General features: G+C 38.2%; 1 protein-coding gene and 1 long non-coding RNA gene across 2 annotated transcripts in view; one reads left to right on the forward strand and one right to left on the reverse strand.

The window, feature by feature from the left end:
* Nucleotides 1-9,890, reverse strand: part of LOC125619046 — a 14,166-nt gene extending 4,276 nt beyond the window's left edge. Inside the window, exons 1-2 of the long non-coding RNA XR_007350518.1 lie at nt 8,879-9,890; nt 7,694-7,698 (exon numbers count right to left, since the gene is read on the reverse strand). This is a non-coding gene — a long non-coding RNA (uncharacterized LOC125619046). The remainder of the gene's footprint in view (nt 1-7,693; nt 7,699-8,878) is intronic.
* Plcb1 (phospholipase C beta 1) overlaps nt 1-27,509 on the forward strand; it is a 727,531-nt gene that overhangs the window by 40,269 nt on the left and 659,753 nt on the right. The window lies entirely within an intron of this gene.

The raw sequence follows: 27,509 nt of genomic DNA on the forward strand, positions 1-27,509 counted from the left end.
TCCCCCCCCCCCCACACACAAAGATTCAAATAATATACTTCATTATTTCATTCTATTTTTTGTATTTTATCATTGCTAATTTTATTTAAATGATTTAAAAAGGCAAAAAGGCAAACCCTGATTAAAGTAAATTATTGGGAAGTCAGTTCTTACATATAAGTAAATTTCTCAAATCTAGGAAGGATTTGACATTTGCTAGTTCAGTTTGCACATACTTTTTCACTATTATTATTGTCATTGTCATTATCATTAGTATCAATAATAGCAAACACAGATATTGTTTTCTGCATGCCAAGCATCATTAATACATATGTGTGCAGTGTATATACATTTTGGGGGGTATATATATCTATATAGTATGGAAATTTGGTATGTAGAGTATATATTTATAGTGTATATGCAATATATATATATATGCTATATGTATACTTTTATAGTGTACATCTATTCATAAACATAGTATGTATAATAATATACATAAATATTATTATTTATGAACAGAATATACTATAATATACATAACTATCCTGTAATGCATACATACTATTAAATCATTTTCAAAAGCCTCTGAAGGACAACACTATAATTATAAAGTGAATAAGTTGAACTGCACACAGAGGTCATGTTCTGACCCTAAGTCCTATTGTTGGTTAGTGGCAGAGTCAGGAGCAGAATCAACGCAGGTAGCCTGACTGTGTAGACTGGCTCTTACTTAAAAATCTGATTATTGTGTAATTTTGTTTACCTGTAGGATTTTTTCCCCTTAAATTTGTTAAAAAAAAAAAGCAAGAAACCTCAGTAGGTATAATACATTTGCCTGGATGAGGCAAACTGTATGCAGAAGGGGTTCTCATTAATTCAATAAACTTCCTGAGCGGATGTGCACACTCTGCCTTTCCTGTCCAGGGCATAGCCTATTTTCCTGCTGAAGTAATCCTCCATATGAGTACTCACAGGCTCCTCTAGATTCTGAATTATTTGACAATGATTGCATAATATTCCCTATACTGTACGTAATAAGTCAGGAAATTACTAGAATTTTTTTAGAATGTTTCTCAATATCCAAGAGTGAATCAAAATAGATTTTTCGGTTATATTCAGTTCATTAAAATTCATTTGCTTTCCCATTCCCCGAATGCTCCAGGTATTAGCCATTTGTTCTGTCTTTACTAAACACGTCCTCGGCATTAATGTCCTGTTTGTGAATCTTTATGTTTTATTTTTCTAGATTCTATTAGATCAAGGCACTGTTTAAATTCCATAATTAATTAATTGAATTAGCTACATTTTTGAATAAGGGAATATGGAATTAAGAATAACCTTAAAGGTCTAAGGGTGTAGTTCAATGGTAGAGCACATACTTTTGGCATGCATGAGGTCCTTAGTTCAGTCCCTAGCACATGTGTGAGCATGTGCTTGTGCACACACACACACATACACACATACACTACTTACAAAATTATTTCATTTTATATCTTAACTTTTATTTATGAATACAAAGCCAGATGTTATCTTAAATCGCCACATCTTGTCATTTCTTATCAGTTTGTAGAAACCCTTCCCATATTGACACAGGTACCCAATGAGGGAGAATGATAATTTGCAGGTGTGATCGGAAGCTTGCCCTTTAGTAACCTCTACATCATGCATTTGATAAAAGTGAAAGCACATTTCTTTCATTACAGTGTTTGGTTTTCACTCTGTCTTTTGTAGGGAGTGTGGATTGTGATGAGAATGATTTCACATGAGATTTCTCCCTGCTTTTCTGCCCAAACTCCCTCCTTTCTTAGGGACTGTGTCTGTAAACCTTGTTACATCATGACAATCCATGCACCTGTGTGAATGAATGCTTCACTGAAAAGTTTTATGGGGCAGAACTAGTTGCTATACTGAGAAGCTAATGACTGTGCTGCTATACATAATGGATTCTATTTTTAGATGAACATTTGTTCCTTTTGCATGGCTTAATTATGCAAGAGGACTGCAGTTCCAGGGCTATATTATGAATATTGAGATATTAGAATCCAGAGTAGATGTGACCTTAGATATGTTGTGACTTTTGCATCAATTTGAGTCATGACGTAGTTTATAACTAGACAGAAAAAAAAATTAAAACAAAGCACCAAAACAATTTTTGGTGTTTGTAGGTTGAATTCTTCCAGCAGCTGACGCCCCAAGCTCAAGTGACTTATTCAGGAGATGACCTCAGGAAACATGGAAAGGACAGTGGGGAAGTGAGAGAGTCAAGGGAAGGCAGCCAGTGCAGGATGAGTTATCAGGTGAGTAGACAAAGGAAGCTTCATCCTGCTGAGAATCTTGGTAGACACTGCAGGGAGTTCCATCAGTTCTCTTTAGTCAGTGACTGAAGGCAGCTCTCTCAGGAGTATTGCTTCAGCTCTTCTGCCAGCTTCTCTTGGTGGCTCAGAGGGTTCCAGGCAAGTGAGGCCCAGGTTCTGAGAAAACCCTCAGACATAGTTACAGTTGGAAGCTATCAGTTGGCATGTGTGAGAACACATGGGCACCACCAGTGCTGACTACTCTGGGGGCTTTAATTTTCAATGAACCAGATTTCATACATCTATACCTAGGGTGCAAACTAGAGGCTGGACCTGTTCATAAACAGATCTTGCTTAGTTTGCATAATACCTTAAACACATAAACATGAGTTCTCAGCATTTAAAAACCTGGTGATTCAATTTGTAAATCTAGATTTCAAAAACAAAACAAAACAAACAAACAAAAAACCCAAACAAACAAACAGAAAAAACAGAAGGCATGCCAACCTACAACATCATACCCGCCATGGCCACATTTAATTGGAGTAGAGCAGCAGCTGCCTGCTTTAGACAGAGTTTGGTACCAAATCTACCACATTCCTCACCAAGCTACCCTACCTAATTTATATGACCAACTTAGATGCTTGGGGGTAAGTTTAAGGCTTTTGTGATAATATTCTGTACTGGAAGCGTCAGTAAACTAATGATTACAAAGCTTCATGTGAAATGTAGTTAATTCTGTCACAGCGTGCCTATTGGAGTACTATGGCAGAAAGAACTGAATTTTTTGTAGTGGAAAAACATGGTTGAAGGTTTGAGTATCCAGGTCCTGTTCTTAAGTTCCATAAGCAATTGATGCCCTAAGCCCTCTTCTTCTCTGTGAAATATGGATCTGAAGTATAGGAGCCCTGAGGTCCCTCTCCACTGTAAAAGACTATTATTCCAAAGTGACTTTCACGTGCAATTGTACTAGGTAAGATTTATAAATATAACTCCTTTCAAAAGAATTCAAGTTGAATTGGGCCATTAATCTAAGGGAAATAAGAATAGTGGGCTCTGGGATACCAAGCAGAGTGACTTCATTTAGTGGAACAAAGGGGATTAATTTCAACCCTAGCCCAAGGCAGTGAGTATTGTCTGGTATAGCCAACCAAAGTGGCTACTCCTTTCCTCAGCATAGAGCTGTGCTGTCTGTACCATATCATGAAGACTTGTGGCTTTTTATATGTTCACTTTGATTAAGATAAAATACAATTAAAAACTCAGTTTCTTACTCATACTAGTCATATTCTCAGTGCTTTAAAGCCATCTGTGGACAGTTACAGTTATACACTTCCATCATGGTGGAAAATTCTTTTGGACATTGCTGCATAGTTTGGATTGGGAATGACTCTTCAGAGCCAGTGCAGTTTCCTTGCAATAAAAAGTTTTCTTGAACTGATGGAGAAAGAACCATTCTGTCTTTTGCGGGATTCTGGTCTACAAGTATGTGATATCTGGACCTGCTTTTGTTATTTTGTTTTTGTGGAAGAATATGGTGGTGTAGGTAGCTGAGACACTACTTTGGGAGCAGAAGAGGGAAGCTTACCCTGCAGAAGACAGGGTAAGCTTAGTCTGTTTTGTGTTTCTGTGGCAAGATACCTGAGGCTGGGTACTATATAAATTAAAAGGATTTATTTGGCCTTCAACAATTCTGGTGGCTGGTGGATCCAAGAATTGTGGCACCAGTGTCCTGGTGGGGGACACACCTGGCTGCATTACAACATGGTTAAGAAATGAAACTGACAGCATGAAGAAGGGGCCAAGTGCATGGGGTGTCCTTGTATTATAACAGTTTTCATGAAAACTCACTCCCTCCTGCTAGAATTATACCAATCCCTTCCGAGGTTGATACCATTAGTGTCCTAATTAATTTGCCTCAGGCCCCTCCTCTTAAAGGTCTAATTACTTCCACATTGTAACACTAGGGACCCAGCTTCTAGCATATGAAATTTTGGGGGACACATAACAACCATATTTAAATCAGAGCACTAGTGACGAACCCAGTAGTTGGTTACATCATGTGAGATGCCAGATTTTCCATTTTAATTCCATAAGCTAATCAATCCCTTCATTTTCTAAGCCAGTTTAAGATGAGCTGTTTGTCACTTTCTAGATTGCAAACTGATATGCTGGACATTTATTTATTTGAAGGAAGACAGGGACTCATATATGAAGGATTCAGCTACATCTGTCCCATGAACATGAAAGACAAATAAAAGAGGGGATAATATTTATGAACAATTTATGTACTCAGTGACTACAATTTCTTGCCTAAGACATTGCTGTCTTATATATTTTTCTAATTTGAGCTTTAGCTATCCATGATAACTTTATCAACTTCTAATTACCACAAGGGAAGGCTATTTCTTGAAAATCATGGAGAAAATTGCACAAATAATATAAGGTTTTGGCAATTTTGTGTATGAACCTAATATTCTGTCTAGATTATACCAGGAAGATTTGTAGGGAAGGAAAGTAGAACTTATTGGTAAACTGTTGTGTTGCAGACCTTGTGCTAGTGTGCTCAATGTGAAATGTTTTATTGGTGCATCATTTGGTTGTTTTTTTCCATTTTGGCATCAAGGAAAATGAGGCTATGGGTAGGTAGGGTAATTCTTTCCCTGGAAGGCTCTTTTGAATCCTGACAGTTTAGAATGAAGTGCTGTTGTCTGTGGTCAGGAATATCTCTGGCTTTCTTTTACTAAGGTAGAAATTAACACATTGTGTTTATGTTGTCTAACTGCTTTTACTTGCGCAGTAGAGGATGGAGTCCTTAAATACAGGGACATTACCCAATTCATTTGGCATTTCTGGTATGCTGCTAGTATACAGTAGTTGCTCAATCAATGTTTGTCAAGTGAATTTGAAAGGCTGTGCAGCTTGTCTAAAGCTAGGGTTCACTAAGTGGTAGAAAGCTGGATCTGTCCAAAGCCAGTGCTCTCTCTTACCATTGCTCATTTGTGAAAACCTCCCTGATAAATCTCCACTGCCCCACTCTTGGCAATTTGTGTGAACTTCTACTTCCTGTAGAAGAGGGAAAGCACTGTAGGGCATCCCCACCTACTTCCTGCTATGTGTCTCGGAGGCACAGCAGCTGCTCAGTCCCTTGTTTGCAACTGTATTTTTTTCCCCCAGCCCATTTCTACCTCTTTGGTCCTGGACCCTAGTTTCTCTGTTATTTTACACTAACATTTGTTTCTTTTCCTGTTATTTGTGTTAGCAGTATTTGCCCTATAGCCAGATGTGTACCATCAATATTTAACATGATGTGCCACTTGTATATTAAATAGAAACCCTACACCCTCTCTGGACCTTCATGCTTGCTTTCCCTTTTATCATCTTCATCTCAGCAAACTTCTGGAAAGACTTGCTTATGTTCTTCTTTTCACCTGCTCCTCAATTCATATCAACCTGGATTCTGTTCCTGTCCCTTCTCCAAACTCCTTTTCCTAAACCCACCAGTGACTTTCACATTTTGAAACAGATTGACTCTTTTTAGCTCTCTTGGTGCTTGACCTTGCATCAGGATTTTATATTATTGACCACCCCATTTCTCTTGAAACATTCTCATTTCTTGACTTATAATCCAGTTTCACATTATCATCCAGTACCCTGTCCCTGACATAACTGAAACCAAGTATTTCCATGATTGGTACCCTGCCTTTCCTACCTTCATGCCTGACCTGGTCCTGCTGCCATACTAGGTACTGCCTTCCTCTGAGTTGTCCAATTCTGGACTCTGGAAGTCTTCCTTAACATCTTCTCTACCCTCCATCAATCTCTTGGGCCCTTCCTTTTGTGCTGTGATCACACAAACTACATTAGTCCTCTTCTGTTTCCCCAGTTGTGGTACATTCTTTTCTGCTTGAAGTCTTCACAGTGATTTCCCTCTGCTTGGAAATATACCATCTTTCCTGCTAAATTACCCCCTCTATTGCTTAGCTATCATTTTTGCAGTTGTAATCAATTATTTTTACATAATTTTATAACATATAGCTCCCCTGTTAAGACTGTTAACTCAATGAGAGTGGAGTCCAGTATTGTTCTGGTCAGTGTTTAAGAAGTGGTTTTCCTATGAGGGCAAATGATTTGTGGCATTAGCTGATTTCCATGGTGTAAATACCCCTGCTGTGTCTGATTTCATGATACCTGTGCTTTGTGACTGAGCATGGACTTGGGTAAAGAAGGCACAGTTGGCTCTCAAGAGCTTGTACACACACTCCAGTGCATCAAGGGGACAGATGCACATTTCCTCTTCACTACTGTACTCTCACAATTTGCTTGGCATATTGCAGCTTCTCTGTCACCATTCATTAGAGGGATAAATGTATTTTTTTTTCTGCTTAGCAATGTGGCCAAAAATTGGTAATGTTTCAGATAAAAAATGACATAAAATCTGTCAGCTGAGAATTGGACTAGGCTTTAGAATTTAGTACATCCAATTCCTTCATTTTCTCTGTTAGCATTGAGGGTCAAGAAGTGGAGTCTGCCACAATCAACCAGCTAACTCATAAGAGTTCAAATTAAAATGTACATCCCTTAAGTTCCAACCAAGACTCCACTGTGGCACATTGTCATTAAAAAAACAAAAACAAAAACCTCCAAAAAATAATTTCTCTTAAACTAATGATTTAGTTCAGGAGCTATTATTAGTGATGTAGTTGGTTATTTCTTATCTGTTAAGACAGATTTTGTTTTTTATCTTTTCCCTCTTAATTTCCCAATTCAGTTATTTATAGAATGAAGATAATCCATCAACTTTTGGTATGTAGTCCTAAAACGACAGCTATGTATTCAGATCACCTTTTTTTTTTTTTTTTTTTTTTTTGATACTGGGGATTGAACTCAGCGACACTGGACCACTGAACCATATCCCCAGCCCCATTTTGTATTTTTATCTAGAGACAGGGTCTCACTGAGTTGCTTAGAGCCTCACTAAGTTGCTGAGGCTGGCTTTGAATTGGAGATCCTCCTGTCTCAGCCTCCCCAGCTGCTGGGATTACAGGTGTGTACCACCACACCTGGCTCAGAGCACTTTTCCATGGTTTGATGATCTGGCATAGGCTCCGGTGGATCATTTTCTGCTCTCAGCTCCCCTGGCTTCGGCAATTCTGTGTGGCATAGACATGTGGTTCTGCTGATCACACTGGGGTCTCAAGTCTGAGGCTTCAGTTAGCAGGGTTGGCTGGTTGGCTTGTACCTGGTCCATGTGGTCTCTTCTGCTCCAAAAGGCTAGGCCAGCTTGTTCTTGTGGGATACTGACAGAGTTCCAAGGGAGTAGAAGCAGAAAGGCCCAAGAAACAGAATTGCCATACTGATGTCTCTGCCATATATTATATGCCAAATGAAATCATGCATCAAGTGAGGACATAGACCTCTCCTATAAATGAGAAGCCCTGCAGAGTTACATCACACATAGCCTGGATCTTCAAAGGGGAATCATTTATAGCTCGTTTTACAATCAAATACACAAAACAATTTTTTTTTCTCTAAAATTAATAGAAGATTCTCTCTCTGCTAGTGGAGTGTTTCCTGGAGCAGAACTGATCAATGGCTTCCTCATCTTTCAAAAATATTGAGGCAATGTGACACCCCATCCAGGAAATTGTGTTAATTTAACATTAGAGTGCTTGAACTTCTCTAAGGTAGGGGGTTTCTCTATACCTTGGATTTAGTTGTTCTCAATTGATGTTCTGAAAGGAAAAAGTACCTTTGAGGTCATGGGGAGGTAAATTTACCTCCTGACCCAGTGTTCAGATGGGATCCTCCAAGGAACAGCTGTTAAAACCAGTTTGTTTGTTTGTTTGTTTGTTTTTTCAAAGTCACTGAGGAATGAGGTGACTTGGGGACCATTGTGACAAGAGAGGGACATCTCTTTGTGGTTTCCTGTTTATTGGTTTGGCCAGCTTTCTGTCACTATAACAAACACTGGAGACAATCAACTTAGAGAAAAAAGTTATTTTGGTTCAGAGTTTGAGAGGTTCGAGTCCATGACCAGGTGGACCCATTGTTTTTAGGTCTCTGGTGGAGGAGCCAGATGGCAATGATTGGAGCATTTGACAGAGAAAAACCCATCACTGCATGACTGGGAAACAACCGAGAAAGAAGAAGGGCCTGGGGTTTATCCCATTGATGACACCCATAATGACCTGAAGAACCCCCACTAGGGACCGCCAAGCCAGGGACCAAGCCTTTAATACGTGGGCCTTTGGGGGCATTAAAGAGCCAAACTGTAGTAGTTGTCAGTAATCTCTTGCTTTGTTGTACTTTTATTCTTCTCTCCTTTAGTGATTTTTCAGTGACTGGAAGTCTTTTTAACTTTATATATATATATATATATATATATATTTTTTTTTTGATCCTGTGCTGGGAACATGGAAATAACTCTAAATCTGCAAGAACACAGGGCAAGTAGATAGTAAACTTCAGAATTCTCCACTGTTGAAAAATGATCACGGGGAAAATTCCATAGCAGAGAGATGGAAATCATTGCAGACCTCTTCTTCTATCCTGGGTCTTCAACATGCATTTTTCTGGGATGAGAAACATATGCGTTTGACTGAGGGCGAATTCAGTAGGTTTTGTCAATGAGGCATGGGAAGGGATCAGTCCTTACTCTGAGCTCATCTTTTTTTAAGCTGAGTGTGCTCTGGGAAGATGCAGGTGTCAGCGTATTTATATCTAATGGAGCCAACAGGGCATGCCGTGACGGGAAGGAAGGCTGTTATCTGGTGGGTGTACATTGGGCTGGGGAGCCACTGAGGTTGAAAAGTTCAGTTTACTGCCATCTCTTCACTTTGTGCTGCGTCGAGTTAGTTCACGACCTCCCGTAATTGTTCTTTTGTAAGGTACCCCATGTAAGATCAGAGACTCTGAAATCCACCTCCCTGGGTTTAAAACCTGGATCAAGCACTGTGTGTCTCTGGGGACAAAATTTAACCAGCCTGTACTCCAGGTTTCTCTTCTGCACAGTGGAAATAACAAATATACTTCATAGAATTCTTGTGAGGATTAAATGAGATAACACATTCCAAACACTCAACAGAGCACACAGTGTAAATGTTCCATGGGTGCTGGCTGATTTTAGTAAAAAGTCTTAATCAATTTGAATACATATTGTGTGAACTTGAACTATGACAGGGGAGGTGGATTTCAGAGTCTCTGATCTTACATGGGGTACCTTACAAAAGAACAATTATGGAGATGGTGAACTAACTCAACACAGCACAAAGTGAAGAGGTGGCAATAAACTGAACTTTTCAACCTCAGTGGCTCCCCAGCCCAATGTACACCCACCAGATAACAGCCTTCCTTCCTGTCGCCGCATGCCCTGTTGAACTATGACAGTTATTCAGATATTTCTAATTCATGTTCTCACCTAGTTGCTTAGGGCCTCACTAGGTTGCTGAAGCTGACCTCAAACTTGCAATCCTCCTGCCTCAGCCTCCTGACCCTCTGGGATTACAGGCATGAGCACCTGGCTCTATATCTTTTTATACTCAATTTAATTGAAAAATTAGGATCTCAAAGAAATGCCAGTATCTGTAGTCGCAGAAAATACTCACAAGTTACAGATATATTCTGTGATTGGAGGACAACCTACCAGTGAGTGTGTCCACCCAGATTCCCAGGACCTCTGGTCATAGATCATAGAGCCTGAACTAAGGCCACACGTGGTTCATGTGACCTGTGTCTAAAGTTGCCTCTGACCAATGAACCTTAAGAATGGAAGGCTGAGTGGAAGGACATAGTTTGTACTCAAACTAACCCTTTGGACAGGGTGGTCCAGATGGTTCTGGAGTATGAGATTGAATATTGATTTACCTTTGAGAAAACAAGTCCCATGTCTGATTTCTTTTGTGCTTCTGGCTGCTTTCAGCAAGACATCTTATATTAAGAGAATGGCATTAGGATCTCAATACAGATGGCCTGAGTCAATCAGTTAGAGGACACCGACTCGGTTTCTCCACTGGCCAATGTCAGTATTCTACCCAGGTTCCTGGGATTATGCACCAACCATTTCACATAGTTTTGAGTGCCAGTATTATGCTCTGACACTGTTGTATTAACTCCATCTAGACATGCCTATTTAAATTAATAAGTTATTTTATTTGTTGTAAGGACAAATAGAAAATCTTATTGACTCTGGGAAAGAATGGCAAATATTTATTGCAGTGTCGAAAGGAGCTACACATGGATGTTTACAAAATACATAATAAAATCTATTTAAAAAATGGAAGTAAAACGAGGGAAGCACTTAGAAGTATATCTTTGAAATGAATCAGCTTCATTCAAAATGTAAGTGGAAACATTGGGGTAGGAAAAAAATGTCATTTGCGGAATTATTTTAAATGATATCTAAATTTTTAGATTTAAAGTTCCGGATGGGAAAAAAGATAATCATTGCTTTGAACTTCTTAGGAGAAGAAAATTTAAAAATTGGGGAAATAGGCTGAGAAATGGGCATTATTCCTTTTTTGTTTTTTTGACCTGTTATATTAAACAGCTACATTTGGTGATCCTTAGTCTGTGACTTTATACAAAAAATGAAAAATGGTGGTGATGGTGGTGGGGGCTTGAGCCATATGAAATTGCTGTAATTATAGATAAAAAGTGGTCAAACATGGGCAGTTTCATGTAATCCAGCAAGGCAGTCATTCTGAAAGAGCAACAGTGTTACTTTTGCTAAATTGTCCATCTAATGATAACAGTTTAGAATCTGACATTGAAGTGTGAACATAAATTAGCTTCTTGATTGTTAACAGCTATGATTTTCCTCTAAAATAGCAGTATTTGCTGCAACGTTTTATGATTAACATTAGAGACACTGTTACTTTCAATCATCTGTATAGTTTCCTCATGTTTAGTTATACACATTTAAGTGAGTACAAATATGACTTTTGCTTAAAGGTCAGCTTCAAATTAGAGGTTGGGGTAATAAGCTTGAAATTAATTTTTCATTGTTTCTCATTTTATTTGTGAGTTATGCTCTATTTTTTTGTTGTTATGAAGGAAAGAAAGTGATTTATTTTGTTTCTTTTGCAGTATAGGATGGTAGTTATAAGTACAGACTTTGTTATTATTTGTTTGAGTTTGGATCTCAGCTCTATTGCTCCTCCAGCTGTGACTTGAGATGGGGAGTTAACCTCTCTGTACCTTGGTTTTCACATGTATAAAAATGGATATGATAGTACTTCATTGAAAGGTTTTGGTAGGGATTACCCGAATGAGTGTAATGTGTTTGGATCTGTACTTATCATGTTGGATGCAAAGAGTATTTATTATCTTTCATTATACTCTCCATTATGAAGCATGTATATGAGCCATCTGGAGAATGACTCCTTGTCTTTGAAAGTGAGAAATTGTACCACTTCTCTTGTAGTACCAGAAGTTCACCTGTGGGAGTGTCCCTTTGTCAACATAAAGTCCACTCCAGCCAGGTGACCCTTCAAGGTGAGGCCTGCTTAATCAGTTCATGCTTTGTGAGGATTGGCTGTTGGAAGTAAACTACCCCTGAGTGTTTATGTGGCTGGGAACCAGCCCATCTGCTGCTACCTTTTATGTGTCTTAGTTCCATTTCTTTTCAGGTGTGTTCTTTCCCAAGAAGCAGTTTGGCATAGCTATTCTAAGCCCCCATAAGTGCTGGATGCATCGGTGGATAGAAGTGTACATTCTGTAATCCATTCGTTTTTTTTTTTTTTTTTCAGCATGATTCTTTGAGCACCTACTAAGTGTCAGGCACTCTTCTGTGTCAGATATATCACAGATAATATATAACCACATGGCAAGTCAGGTGGGCTGCTGTAGAGAGTGAGAAGAGGATGGGAAGGGCTGGGAGAGTGAGTCAGAGTGGCTATTTTATGTAGGAGTTCAAGGAAGGCCTTTCTGATAAGCTGATCTTTGAGCAGAGATATAAAGGTGCTGGGGAATCGGACATTGTGGCTCTCTGGAGGAAGAATATTCTAGGAAAAAGAATTAGTAAGCGTGAATCCATGAGTCTTCTGGAATGTTTTGATGCACAGCCCAGAGGCCAGGTGGCTGGAGCTGAGTCAAAGGGGGAGACATAACATTCAATGACGTCAGAGCCCTGTGGAAGGCAGGGCAAATCATGTAAGAGTTTTTTTCAACCAGTGTAAGGACTGTGGTTTTTCTCTGAATGAAATTTGAAGCCATTATAAGATTTTGAACAAATTTGTGGTGTGCATGGACTCGTATCAAAAAAAAATAAGAAGGATCACTCAGAGTTCCAATGTGGACAAGATAGCATAGATTTTTTTTTCTCTCTGTTCTTCTTTGCTGAGTACAATGAAAAGTGTTGAAAGTAATGTAAGAGGCACCAGTGTGGAACTCTGAAAGGTGCCAAGAGGAAGGCCAAATGGATTGTGATCTCAGGACTCAAGGAGCAACGTGGTGGCATTGTATGTGTCCCCAGCAAACAGAAGAGGAGCCCTACACCCACCATTTTACAACCCTGACCCCACAAAAGAAAGTGGTCCAGAGGCGCTCCCTCCTTCCGATGTCTCCATGGGAGCCCAGCAACACTGGCGATGTGGTCATTGAGGAGCTTAGCTGGCAGTAAGTGGCCAGGGTCAGTGTTCTATCAGAGGCACACACCATGGGTGGGCAGAAGGGAGCTCATCACAATAAGCAGCCCAGCCTGAGAAGCCTCTTGTCCCCATAGGCCTGAGGCTCCTATCTGCTGCCCAGAGACACTGGGACTGGAACACCAGTAAAGAGGATTCAACTGCAACCAGCACTTGACCTAGGAAACCTGTTTGTTCCCATGTGGAGGCCCCAGATTCCCCTCTATCACCAGAGACACAGGAGGGTCAGACTGAAGACATCCCTCTGCCTCTCAGGCTCAGGGACCTGTGGGCATCCCAGGAGCATCATCTAAACTAAAGAGACCAAAATGACATAGCAAAGGCTCTGGAAAATAAACTATCATTGGAACGACAGCCCATAAAAGTAGAACAACTCACATCACCAACTTAGACCAGGGTTGTGGTCTGCTAAAATAAACAATTGAAATAAGATTTGGAGTCTTCTAACATAATAGATGCAAGGTCTAGTATACCAGTGACTGTGGCCCATCGGACCAAGCACCAGGAAAAGCACAGCTGGAGTGAAAAGAGGCAGCTGGAGCCAACTCCAAGACAAATCAGATGTTAGAACTTTTTGAGAAAAAAGCAGCCACCATAAAAACACTTTATTAATTATAACATATTTGAAACAAATGCAATAGTCAAAAACCTTAGCAAATAAATAGAAGTCCTAAGAAAGAACTAAATAGGGTAAAACTGATTTTTTTTTCCCTACTGAAAGTCTTAATGGTCAAAATAAAAGAGCTCCACTGGATGGGCTCAATAATAGAGCAAAGTCAACAGAAGATACTGTTAGTGATTTGATCACAGACTGACAGAATGTATTCCATCTGAATGGTAGAAATGAAATCCATTAAAAAATGAATGTATAGCTGGGCACTGTGGTGTACATATGTAATCCCAGTGGCTCATGAGGCTGAGGTCAGAGGATCTCAAGTTCAAAGCCAGCCTCAGCAAAAGTGAGGCTCTAAGCAACTCAGTGAGACCCTGTCNTTCCCAGCTAAATTCCTGAGGCTGACTTTGAACTCGTGATCCTCCAGCCTCTGTCTCCTGGGCCACTGGAATTACAGGCATGGGCCACTGCACCTGGCCTATTCTTAAACATATATTCCAGAAAAAAAATTGAAAAGGATGTTCATACAAAAAAATATCTGTGCACAAATGGTCATTGCAGCTTTATATACAACAGCCCCAACCTGAGAACAGCTCACATGTCCTTCACAGATTGTAGGTTAAATAAAGGTGGTGTGTCCATACTATACAATACTAGCCAGCAATTACAAGGTTAATATCCACAACCTAGATGACTCTCTACAATGTTGAGCTGAAAAAGCCATTCCCAAAAGGTTGAAGTTTGTACAATTCCATGAACATATGAGTTTTGAAATGACAGAACTTTAGAAATCGCAAGATATTTGCAGTTGCTAGCCATTAGGCACAGGTACAGGCAAGGTGGGAGAGTGATGTGGTTTTAAAGGATGATGTGAAGTATCATTGTGGTGGTGATTCTGTTCCATGGCTAGACTGTACAGGGAACACAATAGACCTCCAGTGAGAAATAAATTGGTGTGTGATACACTGTTTGAAATTTGGTGTACAACTCATTAAAAATGTAATTGTTCATTTTCTTATTAATTTACAATGTAGCTCTGAGTTTCCCAGCAGTACATGCAAAGATTTCTCAGTGGTGATTAGAGCAACTAGAATAGCTTTTGCAGAGTAATGGCCACTATAGCTGCTTGTTATGGTTTGGCTGTGAGGTGTACCCCAAAAATCTCACGTGTGAGACAATACAAGAGGGCTCAGAGGGTAAATGATTGGGTTGTGAGAGTCTTAGTTAGGGAATTAATCCTGTGATAGGGATTAACCGAGTGGTAACTGAAATGGTAGGGTGTGGCTGGAGGAGGTGGGAATTGGGGTATGGCTTTGGGATATATCTTTCTATCTGGCAAGTGAAAATCTCTCTCTGCGTCTTGATCACCATGATGTGAGCTGCTTCCCTCTGCCACACACTTCACTATGATGTTCAGCCTCATCTCGAGTCCTGAGAAATGGAGCCAGCCTTCTATGGACTAACACCTCTTAACCTGGGAGCCCTCAAATAAGCTTTCCTTCTCTACAGTTGTTCTGGTCAGATCCTTTAGGCACAGCAGTGAAAAAACTGAATAAAACACTGCTAATATTTACCACCCATGCTGAGACCTAGTAACTTTTTCCATTGTGTCACCATAAAGAAGACAATGCCATGTCTTCCTTGGGTGAGACACAGAAGCAATAGCATTCACAGTGTGTAGCCTCAAATAATTCTGAAACTTAGATAAAAAGCTCTTTTATCACTAGCAAATAAAACCACGTGAGCCAAGTATGCAATGGTGCTCTGGTGTCTGGTATGGAAGGTTGGTGACCTCAGTATTTCCCTTTCCTGTCGCACAACTGTTTGGTTTTGTATATCCTCCCATCAAGAGGTGGAGACTGATTCCTTAACTTTTGAGTCTGGGTAGGTTGTGACTGTCTGCCCAGGAGAAGGTGGTAGAAGTGATGATGAGTCATATTTGAGCCTAGACTTGAAGCAGCCTCATGTGCTTCAGTTTCATCCTGGGAATCCCATCGGTGTCCAGGGAACAGCTCAGGCTTGCTGGAGAGAAGAACCTGTGGAGCAGCCGGAGTCATCCCGCTCCATCCAGCTCCCAGCTCCCACTCGACAGGCAAGCTGATTACAGTATATGAGAATGCCAAGCTGAGTTCATCTCAATCTAGCCCAGATCAGCAGAGGCATTCATCTGGTCCATATGCTCATGAGCAATGATAAACCTTTATTACATACCACTGAGGTTTTCTGTTATTTGCTACACAGCATTATTATTGTCATAAATAACTGTTATATCTCACTTCATCTACTAGAGAAAAATTGATTGGCTATGTAGCCTGGGTTCCAGTCTTTGTTTTCATTCAACTTGTTTGCATGACTTTCATTTACCTCTCAGCAAGGCATGTGTAAAATGACAAAAACAATTACTTTTTTGTCTAACTCACAAAATTGTTACAGTGAAATGAAACATTTATAAATGTATTTGTTACCCATGAAGCACAATGCAAATTTAGGTTAATATAAACTGTCCACTTTACAAGAATATATCACGTTTCAGTTTTCTCCAATGCACTTGATCTGTCAGCAACTAAATAAAGCAAAGAAAAAAACAAACATAAATATTATTTCAGTGCCAAACTAGTGCCACTAATCCAGGCATGGTTTGATATTCTCTGATATGTTTACAGTGAATTTGAAATTAGCTGAAGAATAACACTTGTTTAGTTCTGGTAAAAATGGGTAAAAGCATGGGTCTTAAAGTAGAACAAATCTTGATTTATTTGGGCACACTTTTTAGTTCAAGAATGTGGAGTATAAATACCAGTCTTTAGGTACATCAGGGTGTGAACCACATAATAATCAAAAATTTGAATTTTTATTCTTATATTTTCAAAAGTAAAACGTAAAGGGAAAGTGGTTCTCTTGGCTTGGGTATAAATTGCATTCTTTTCTTTAAAAAATTATGAATATTCCTAGTTTTCAAATAATGGCTATTTTTAAAAATAATAATATGTAATTGTTATAAAATTTGAAACAGTTAATGGTAGGTAAATAAAATAAAATTTACTACAGAAATTTTACCTAGAAATATGAACTTAACTTTAAGTAATGTATTTCAGATATCAATCTATGCATAGATGAGCAACTAAGAACAGAGCAGGGAGGAAGAGCAGGAGGAAAAGAATAACATTAAACAGAGACATGAGGTGGGAGGGAAAGAGAGAGAAAAGGGAAATTGCATGGAAATGGAAGGAGACCCTCATTGTTATACAAAATTACATATAAGAGGTTGTGAGGGGAATGGGGAAAAAAACAAGGAGAGAAATGAATTACAGTAGATGGGGTAGAGAGAGAAGATGGGAGGGGAGGGGAGGGGGGATAGTAGAGGATAGGAAAGATAGCAGAATACAACAGTCACTAATATGGCATCATGTAAAAATGTGGATGTGTAACCGATGTGATTCTGCAATCTGTATTTGGGGTAAAAATGGGAGTTCATAACCCACTTTAATCTAATGTATGAAATATGATATGTCAAGAGCTTTGTAATGTTTTGAACAACCAATAAAAAAAAAAGAAAAAAAGTCAGCCTCAGGAACTTAGTGAGGCCCTAAGCAACTTAGCAAGACCCTTTCTCTAGATAATGTATTAAAGTGGGCTGGCGATGTGGCTGAGTTATTAAGCACCCATGGGTTCAATCACTAGTTCCAAATAAAAAATTAAAAAGAAAAAAAAAAGATACATATACAAAGATAATGTAGAAACAAGAATATGCTTATAGCAACTGGAACCTATGATATGAAGTTATTTAATTAACATTTTTAGATTTTTTTAAATTTAATTTTTTAATGTCACTTGAATTAAGCATAAAAATGAAGCTTAATTCAATCTAAATGGTAAGACTCCAGATAACAGTTTCACCATAGGATGTTCTTTTTTAAGGATCCCTCTAAAATTTAATATTAAATGGTCATGGATAATTTGAAGTTTAAATCATTGTTTATGTACCTAAAACTTTATCCATATTCATATCTAATTCTTGCTGTAAAAGATGATGAAAGCAGATTATGTAGGCTTCGTTTTTGACTTTACCATCTCATCTCCTGAATTACTCATTATAATACATTATATGGTTTTAAGCTTTCTACCATCCTATGATGTTCTGTGATGATACTTCTTGAAATGGTTTATAACTATTTTTTCTCAGAAATCAATTAAAACACAAACTGCTGAAACTCCTTAGTTATAGAAAGGCAAAACCAAACCCATTCATAATAGTAGAAATACAAATTATAACCATACTGAGTTTCCACTTCTCTGTCACATTGTCAGTGACCTAAATTTTTTAAAGTATTTTTTTAGTTGTTGATGGACCTTTATTTTATTTATTTATATGTGGTGCTGAGAATCAAACCCAATGCCTCACATATGCTAGACAAGCACTGTGCCCCCAAGCAATAATGCCATCCCCAGTGATCTGAAATTTGACCACACCTTTTAATGGTAAGGCTGGAGAAGCCGGCCTTATCATGCATTGCTGGGAAGAGTGCAATTAGTTCCCTACCATTGAGGGTAATTTAGTAATAACTACCAGGACTATAAATATATGTATCTTTCAACCCAGCAATTTCTCTTCTAGGTGTTTATCCTTTTCATGTATATCTGCACATGTACAAAATGACATAGGTACAAAGTGAATCATCTCACTGTTGCTTATAAAAGCCTAACTTGGAAGCAATGTTCATCACCAGGGAACAGGTTGAAGAAATATGGAATATTCATGCAATTAAATATTTTGCACCTAAGGAAGAACAGGGGGCAAAGAAGGAAAAGGAGAAAGGAGAGCTCTCTGTGTTGATGTAGAAAGATCTCTAAGACATAATGATCAATAAAATGTTCATGACCAGAAGCGAGTGGTATAGGGAATTAATAAGGATATATTTGTATTTGCATAAAGAAGGACATATATTAAAATAACAGGTGCCTGGGATGGGAGAGGACAGGACAGAAAGGGTACTGGAGATTGTTCACTCCATCTATTTAAATGGTTTTAATTCGTTAATCATTGGCTGTTACTTATTGCAAAAATAAAGTTAAAACATTAAGGGGATTCAATTCTCAACAGCACCCCTTTTCTCAGACTCCCCATTCATGACTTTAATTTGATTCACTTTTGGCTAACTGGATTTTGTCATGTAGTTAATGTTAAAGAATTCATGAAAATTCTATTTACCAAATTCCTGCATGAATGAGAATATGTATCACAATTTTGTGTGGGAATCACTTGAAAACCTCTGGATTTTTTTGCTCGCATTTGATCACACCTCAAATTTTTATTAGCATCATTCTCATATCTTCTAGAATGGGATTGTAGCATTTTTACCAAAGTGGAGTTTTTTGTATCTACTTTGGTTTTTTGTTGTTGTTGTTGCTGTTTGTTGATTATTGCTTAAGATGGAAGAGTTCATGACAAATGGTTTGTATTCTCTAATCCTACACTGCAGGTTGGATTTCTTTTTAGTTTATATTTTAACATTGTATTATTTTAGAATTGTTCACTTTATCTCTTACTTTTCTCTGTAGAATATATCCAGAGCAATATTTTAATTCTTGAGAGGTTTAAATGAAACTTTTCTCTATGAAATTATTCATGTCCATATATGAATTATATGTGAGGCCATATATAATCCTCTTTTATATGAATTACGTATAAGAATAATCTGAAGTTCTGTGCTTGTTTTAATTATGTGAACTATGAAATTGGAGTTAGTTTCCTGAGCTCTCTATCATACTGTCTATCTTTTGAAATGTCTGTGTGATCTTTAATAGGGAAATAGGTGATTTTTAAAATCTGTATTGACTATGATATAAGCCTTGTAGATAAGATGTTCTGTGTGTAGAATGTTCAGAACCTTTTGCCAAACTTCTGTGAGTTTGCCTCAATTGATGCTAAAACAATCAAATTGAAACAAAAAGGGAGGGATATTGTGCAGATGGTCCAGTTTCTCTATATTTCTGATTATCCAAATGTTCTGAGAAGCAGAAACCAAGATGGGATTAAAGATGAAAAGATTTTATTAGGGGAAATACCCATATGAGTTAAGAAAGGGGGAGACCTGAGGATGTAGCTCCTTGATATTGGTCAGTTAGCAAGTATGAAGCCATGAGTTCCATCCCAGCACTGAATAAAAAACAAACAAACAAGGAAATAAGATTCTGGGAGAAGCAGAAGAGCTTCCAGGTAATATAAATTTGACCTCAGTGAAGGAGAGAAGGGGGGAAGACTGGTTGGAAGTGTCCTGGCAGATGACTTAAGCAAATTGAAGGAGTGTCCTTGAGCCAAAGTCAGCTGTCAGAGGAGTCCTGGCTCTCCCCAGAATGGACCAGCCTGACTCTGTCTGGTGGAATTAGTCATTGGATGGACATTGATAGTGGTCATGGCCTTGGCATAAATATGGTGATGGCTTTTGGACTCAGCAGGATGAACCTCTTTGATCAACTAAGATCTCTTCAGGAACCCTTGACAGTTGGACTTCCAAAGGCTTACACTGAGCCTCTTATTTTATATTTGCTGTTGAATGATCTTATCCACTCCTATGACATGGCCTCTATCTCTTCTCAGTCTATAGTCCTGATTGTTATCTTCCATGCCAAACCTAGGTTCCCATTGCCTTCTCCTATCCACTCTCAATCCTGCAGATTCTCCCAACTTGACACCTCACCACGAGCTCCTCCCTCACTCTTTACCGTGTCTTCATCGTCTTCCAGTAGTAATAGTCTTGAAGTCATCTGTGCCCCTTCCACCCCTCACCTCAGGTACCCAGCCAATTGGCCTGTCCTTTGGGTATATCTAGAATTTTGGGATCTGGCTCCTTCTCCCATTTCTATTGTGAGAATTCTAATTTGGTTCACAGGTTCTTTTTATAATTACATATTTTTAGATGGAGACTGTGGCTCTGCTGGGGTTTCGCTGATGTAGGCTTCTTCTGCTTCAGGCTCTGGGTGTGAACCAGACTTCTGGTCTTCTCAGCATGTGCTTATTGTGTGACCCAGGCTTATGAGCCACCAGCTGCTTAGAGAAGGCTCCTCTCATGGATGGCTGAAATTCAAGAAAGCAAGACCACCTGCACAAACACATTTGATGTGTCTGCTTATGTCATGTTCACTAATGTTCCTTTGGATGAAACAAGTGACACGGTTGAGGCCAATATCAAAGGGTCTACTGAGAAGAATCCCAAAAGAAGTGGATACAGGGAGGGGTGACATATTGGGAACAAAAGTGCAATTGATGATTGCTTTCTATAAAAAGGAAATAATCATAAAAAAATCTTGAGACTCCATTGTATGTGTATATGTGCCTTTCATGCTGTATGTTTCCTTGTAATTGGGGGAGGAGACGGATTTTACTATTGAAATCAAAAGGGAAACTGTAAGAAGGGTAATTTGAATTTATAGAGGAAAGGAGAGTTATGGAGTTGTATGCTGATATGCTGAGTGGTTCCAACTTGTAAACAACTTTCGCAAGTTTTCAGAAACTTACGGGAAATTGTCATTTTCATTCACATTTTTAATCCCTGACCTGTTTAAAGGGTAAAGTGTGTTGCATATGATGGTCCATATGTATAATCCCAGGTACTCAAGAGGTTGATGCAGGAGAATGGCAAGTTCAAGGCCACCCTTGGCAACTTAATAAGAACCTGTCTGAAAATAATAAAAAAATGACAGGGGATGTAGCTCAGTAATAGAGCTCTTGCCCAGCTCAGTAATAGTGCAAGAGACCCTGGGCTTAATCCCCAGTACCAGTGACAGGGCAGGGGAGTGAAAAAAGAGCAAAGTCTTGTAATATTTTTTTCATTTTCAAAATTAGTTTTTACTAGCTTTATATGGGCAATATAAAATGTGCAATTTCGCCAAAAATTAACACATAAGCATTGAGTATATTAAGAAATGGAATCCCAGAATATAAATTTATAATTTTAAAGTGTTATATAGTTGACCACTACTTAGTATATGATTGGTGGTATAGTGATTTGATTGGTAATTCACATTTTATTTTATATCTTACAACATAAGAGAAGAATTCTATGAAGCCAATTGTTGAGAAATCAAATGAGAAGTGAAGTGAATAGCTGTAATTTCAAACAATTGCTGCCTACCTTTCCCTATCCTTACTGTCTTGTTCTCTCTCTTTGTGTATTTTTTTAAATTCCATATATAAATGAGATTGTGCAATAGTTTTATTTCTTTTTCTGCCTTATTTCACTTAACATGATGTCTTCCAGATATAGTACTTAGGATTTTTGCTAAATGAGTAGATTATAGTTCCTCTTTCAAGGAGGAAAAGAGAAATGAATAACTGTGAAACTATTTGTTTCACTGTAATAGCCATCTTACCCTGTATGTATCACATAGCATCATGTTGTGGGCCCTGAATTATACAGTGAAATTTATTTAAAAATAGCATTACCTAAACAAGCATCATGCATGTTTACTAATATTAGGAAGGATTTTACTTGAACACCTAAACATAACACATTTGCATCTAGATTTTATATAGAAGCAAAGATATTACCCAAGGAAAATGGGTCTGTCTCCCTTTCGCATCAAAGATGTTGGGAGACACAGATAATCCAGCCACAAGAAACTCAATGAACATGTGGTCAAACGTACTGGCATTTTCTATTAAATTGTAAGATTTCTCAAAACTTTAACATATTTATCATCCATATATCAAGATACATGGAAATGACAATGTCTTTAATTTTCAGTCACCCAAATTTTGTACAACTGTTTTAATTCACTGTAAAATTCATCACAGAAATTTATCTGGTTCAATTTGTGAGAATCTAAGAACTGTCAACTTCCACCTCTTTGCTCTTTGTCATCTGCAGAATCCCTTTGAAACTTCAAACTTAGGAAATATTTTGCTAGGGAGAACTGCACAGTGTGGAAGAGAAGAAGAAAGAAGAACTATAGTTGAAACAGAATATTCAGGATTCTCAAGGTTATGATGTTGAGACTAGGCAGCAACTTTTTAGCATGACTTGAATTGATAATGTACATGTGGCTTCACTGGGTTTCTTTTTTTTTTCATAGACTAATATATTAAAAAAGTCTGAGAAATAGGGCCAGGGATGTAGTTCATTGGTGAAGTGTTTGCTTATCATGAACGAGGACCTGGATTCAAACCCCAGCACTGCAAAATTAAAATAAATAAATAAATAATGAAAAATTAAAATAAATAAAATAATAAAGCGAGAAAGATATATAGATTCCTTAGCAACTGCTAAAGTAAAAATTCTGATTTAAATTTCAGTCTCTGAGAACCTAGATTCAAACGGCAGGTGACACCTGTTACTGAAGTATGTTCTTCCTCCATTTCTTTCATTGTATACAGTCCTAATGCTCTTTTGGTGAAACCTGGTTAATCATTAAGAAGGTCAGAGTGTATAAACTACCTGAAATTCTCAGATAAGTAGTTTCTTGATATCTTTTTTTTTTTGTGCTATTTGAAGTACTTAGGTTAGTGTTATTTTTGCTTAACAATGTGAAACTGTTCGATTTTACACTTTAAAAAAACCCTAATTATTCCTATAGACCACAAATGTGATTTGGAAGTTTGATATGCCTTCACCTTCTCCATTAGAGATAAATTATGTTTTGGAGTTAGGGAGCTTGACACCTGCATATGACATTTGTGTTTATGAGGGCAGAGCAAAGTGAAGATTTCAGACAATTAACTTGGCAGTCAGGCCTCTGGGTGGGCTGGCTGCTGTGTTTACAGGCAAAGCAAGCCGGATGTTGAGATGTCAGCAGACAACCTGATAAGTACATAATGGTCCAGATTGCCTTCTATCCTCAGCACCCAAGTCACTTGCTGGTGTAAGTTGGATATTTAAGGGCGAATATTAACTCTGGTGGGTCACTGGGAACCATTTAATAAGTAACTAGAGGCCTGGAGATGATCACCTCTTCCTCTAATGCCCTGATTTTGTTACTGGTGCAGTTCACCGAAGGTCACTCTATGGTTTCAAATATTTAATGTCCTTTCCTGAGTGAGTGAGCTGGGTCCAGTGGGGAAGCAGGCTGACTTCTTATTTGTGATCAGCTAGTATCTAGTAAGCTGATGAAGTCCATGATAATTATAATCTGGCAAGAAAACGCTGATCCACAGATATTCTAGAAGCTCAGAGAAGCCAGAATAAATCCAAGTTATGATAAAACAACTTCATTAGGTATGAGCATATTTATGTGCACAAGAGTTTTGAGGGGATCACCTTTTGTGAATTTTATGATAACTTTTAATTTTATATAATGTCAAATTTAATGGAAAATAGGTAAGATAAAAATTCAGGAACAACTCTGTATTCTTCACAGAGATTCACTGATTGTTTTTAACTTTCCCAGTCTTTTCTATCAATCTATCTACCAAGAATTTAACTTCTATAACAATTTTTTTCCTTCATCTCTGGATAATTCTGTATTCTAAGATCACAAACTTTTTTTAACATTGCTATGGTGAATAATTGTAAAAGTCAGGAAATTTTAAAATGATCCATACTGTTATCTGATTGTTGGTATGCTTTTAATAAATTATATTGTATATAGTGAGACAGAAAAAGGAAAGTAAGTGAATGCAATTCCAAAATAGATTAGTTGCCTCAATATTTGGCCTCTTAGTGTTTTGGATTTCATAATTTGCATACGCAATTCAGCATAAATATAATTAGATAGGATAAAGGCTGACATAATACATCTAAAATAAGGAGAACCGTTATCAGACTTTGCATGAATACCTGTAATAATAGAAAATAAAAATAAGGCATACTATTCCGATTTTAGATTCTTTAAAATGTCATCAATTTACTGAGATTTTCTAATGGTACAATGTTGTAGCAATAACTAAAAAGCTTAAATTTTTCTTCCGGAATACTTTAAAGGGATGCTAGCCCATTAGGGTCATCTGTGGTCATCAATTTCATGATCATTTTTTATAGTTGATGCTTCAAACGGTGGTATGAGGTCAATTGAATTCTGGTGTCCAAGAAGCCAATTAAAAAAAAAATTCTCAGGGTGGACTGCAGACTGTTGAATGGGGGTTAAGATGAACACTAAAAAGCAACATAAAGGTCAGGGAAGTCAGTAGCATGGCTCTCCTATGAGGGAGGGTCCCAGCTGTGACAGCAGAGCCCTCCTTCAGCAATACTTCCTGAGAATTTTGGCCTCAAAGCCCCAGTGATAACTTGGGAAATTTACGAAAGAGAATGTAATGTCACCTTCACCCTCGGGCCAGTTTTGAAAGCAGGTTGCACCTCATTTCTAATCCTTGCAGAGTTCCTTACAAATTTTCTATTTCACTCAAAACTATGTCAAAATTAAAATTTACAAAATTCACAAAAGCTATTTGGCTTATTTACAAATGCCAGCTAACTGGCACCAGTGTAACCACCCAAGGATTCAGGAAATGGAAGTCATATTTTTGGAGACAGAACTCAGGAGAAATTGGGAATATAGCAAAGAGTAGGAGAACATTCCAAGAATTGTGTAAATAAAAGTATATAACTACAATGAAGCAACTAGCTGCAGAATGGTGGCCAGATACAAGCGGGGGGGGGGCTGGGGGCGGGGTGGTGGTGGCTATTGTGTTTCAGGAATATCCAGTTGGTTGCTAGTTCTCACAAAAATAGGATGCATGCTGTATAAATGGCCTCCACCGTCCATGTGGTAGAACAGGCTGCCCCAATGGGTAGAGGACTTTTAAACCTCCAATTTGCTAAGACATGTTCACATATATCTTATAATAATGAAGTCTAGCTCAGGGATTTCTGCCTTTATATATAGAATTTATGACATGTGTTATAGGATATAATTAGAAGCTGACAAAGAACATCCAAAATACAGACGACTGTTAACCTGTCACATATTTTGTAGGAGAGACTGTGGGAAAACAGGCATGTTCATGTATTGCTGATGGGAATATAAATCATTACAACATCCACAGAGGGCAGCCTGATGATATCTATTAAAATTCCAAATATACCCTTTTCCCTGAAAGTGCAGCTTGTATAATCTATCCTATAGATACACTTATGCACAGTGCAATAAAAACAGAAGATTCAAACTCAAACCAAATATTTGAAAATGGAAACAGATCAAATAACTGTAGTAGATCCAGCCATGGAATACTATACAGCTGTAAAAGAGAAAGTTCAAGGAAGAAGAAGAGGAGGAGGAAGAATGTGCTGTATGTGATGATTGGGAAATGTCTTCTAGGGGAAGGCAAGAATAGTCTCTTTTGCATACATTTGCATTAAAGAAACTAGAAAGAGATATAAAAAATGAATAAAAGTGTTTTGTGGTGGGTGGAAACTGGCAGATGGAGTCTGGGATGGGTGTGAACATCTTCACTGGGTAAGTCTTCTGATAGTTTTTTTTTTCAGCTGTGTTAATGTACTAGTTAATTAAAAATCTGGAGAAAAGGACTCGTTGTGTTCTTGTAGGAATTGCAAGGAAGGCTGATTTTTCACCCGAACATCTATTCTCCCAGTGGTTTTGATGTTAAACTGGAGTATCTTTCTCTAGACTAAAGTCATATTCCGGCAGCTTCCCTTGCAGCCAAATGTAGCTCTGAGACCAGTGACACAGAATGTGAAGTGTTTTGTGATACACCATGATATTTTTTAATATATCCAGCCAACCGCAAAGGCCTTTCTGCCTTGCTTTCATCTTCCTGAATATGGATTTGATGTCCAGAGCCTCAGCAGATATCTTGGCAAGGAGGGGAACTTGATATTGTAAGACATGGGCTTAAGAGGACAGAGCAAAAAGAGCCATGAGTTCTGAGGCCACTGTGGAGCAAACATAGCGACTCCTCCTTGGTTTCTCTTAGATGAAAGAAAAACAACTTCTCTCCTGTGAATGCCACTCTTTTTTTTTTATTGGTTGTTCAAAACATTATAAAGCTCATGACATATCATCTTTCATATATTTGATTCAAGTGGGTTATGAACTCCCATTTTTGCCCCAAATACAAGTTGCAGAATCACTTCGGTTACACATCCACATTTTTACATAATACCATATTAATGACTGTTGTATTCTGCTACCTTTCCTATCCCCTACTATCCCCCCTCCCCTTCCCTCTCTTCTTCCCTCTCTACCCCATCTGCTGTTGTTTAATTCTCTCCCTTTTTTTCCCCTTTCCCCTCACAAACTCTTATATGTAATTTTGTGTAACAATGAGTATCTCCTTCCATTTCCATACAGTTTCCCTTCTCTCTCCCTTTCTCTCCCCCCACTCATCTCTGTTTAATGTTAATCTTTTCCTCATGCTCTTCTTCCCTGTTCTATTCTTAGTTGCTCTCTTTATATCAAAGAAGACATTTGGCATTTGTTTTTTAAGGATTGGCTAGCTTCACTTAGCATAATCTGCTCTAATGCCATCCATTTCCCTGCAAAATCCATGATTTTGTCGTTTTTTAGTGCTGCGTAATACTCCATTGTGTATAAATGCCACATTTTTTTTTTTATCCATTCATCTATTGAAGGGCATCTAGGTTGATTCCAGAGTCTAGCTATTGTGAATTGTGCTGCTATGATCATTGATGTGGCAGTATCCCTATAGTATGCTCTTTTAAGGTCATCAGGGAATAGACTGTGAAGGGTGATAGCTGGGTCAAATGGTGGTTCCATTCCCAGCTTTCCCAGGAATCTCCATACTGCTTTCCAAATTGGCCGCACCAATTTGCAGTCCCACCAGCAATGTACAAGTGTACCCTTTTCCCCACATCCTCGCCAGCACTTGTTGTTTGACTTCATAATGGCTACCAATCTTACTGGAGTGAGATGGTATCTTAGGGTGGTTTTGATTTTGATCTTAGTGGTATTGATTTGATGTGGGAATCCAATCTAGTATTTGCCCCCAATTTGTATCCTGTTTTTCTTTAAGATCTCTTGCTCTTTTTTTTTTTTTTTTTTTTTTTTTTTTTTTTTTTTTTT

The sequence above is a fragment of the Marmota marmota genome, unplaced genomic scaffold (genome assembly GCF_001458135.2).
Source record: "Marmota marmota marmota unplaced genomic scaffold, marMar, whole genome shotgun sequence".
In the NCBI taxonomy this organism is placed as follows: domain Eukaryota; kingdom Metazoa; phylum Chordata; class Mammalia; order Rodentia; family Sciuridae; genus Marmota; species Marmota marmota.